Source organism: Humulus lupulus, chromosome 5 (assembly GCF_963169125.1).
Source record: "Humulus lupulus chromosome 5, drHumLupu1.1, whole genome shotgun sequence".
Classification (NCBI taxonomy): domain Eukaryota; kingdom Viridiplantae; phylum Streptophyta; class Magnoliopsida; order Rosales; family Cannabaceae; genus Humulus; species Humulus lupulus.
Genome location: NC_084797.1, coordinates 121,902,026 through 121,902,744, shown reverse-complemented (window position 1 = coordinate 121,902,744; position 719 = coordinate 121,902,026). Strand labels below are relative to the sequence as shown.

General features: G+C 29.6%; 1 non-coding gene across 1 annotated transcript; it reads left to right on the top strand.

The window, feature by feature from the left end:
* Nucleotides 1–355: 355 nt before the first annotated feature.
* LOC133780989 (small nucleolar RNA R71) lies at nt 356–463 on the top strand. Its single transcript, XR_009869790.1, has one exon. It is a non-coding gene; the product is annotated as a small nucleolar RNA R71 (small nucleolar RNA).
* Nucleotides 464–719: the final 256 nt, after the last annotated feature.

Below are 719 nucleotides of genomic sequence, written 5' to 3'. Positions count from 1 at the left end.
CATTATGCAAGGACTAGAACATATAGAACAAACATATTTTATGAGTTGCATTGGAGAATTTATAGGTTCGCTTATGGCTAAAGCTTCTACTTTTCTTGCTAATTTGTCTAAGGATGTTGTTAAGTCTGGTTCATCTTTTTCTTCATACCTTCCTCCTCTTTTTGGTGAATTAATTGACCTAGACCTAGGATCAAAATAATTCTATTGTTGTGAATTGACAGATAAATCTTCAAGAGCGTCCCAAGCCTCTTGCCCTTAAAATTGTAAATAAAATTTGATATGCATAGATTGAATCATTTGACGATTAGAAGGAGTCAAACCATCATAAAAATATTTTACAAGTCTCCATTTGTCAAAACCATGATGAGGACATTTTAAGAATAAATCTTTAAGCCTTTCCCAACATTCATAAAACTCTTCATTTTCTTTTTGACAAAAACTCAGAGATTTCTCTCCTTAGATTATAAGTTTTAGACATCGGAAATATTTTTAAAAAATTTATTATAAAGTTGATCTCATGTTGTTATAGTCCCTGTAGGAAGGGAGTTTAACCAAGCTTTACACTTTTCTTTTAAAGAAAAAGGGAATAATCTATGTTTGACCGACTCATTAGAAAAATTTTAAAATTAAAATGTTGAGCAAATTTCCAAAAAATATTTAAATGTATGTAAGGATCTTCTCTATCTAACCCATAAAAAGATGACAATAATTGAATGACT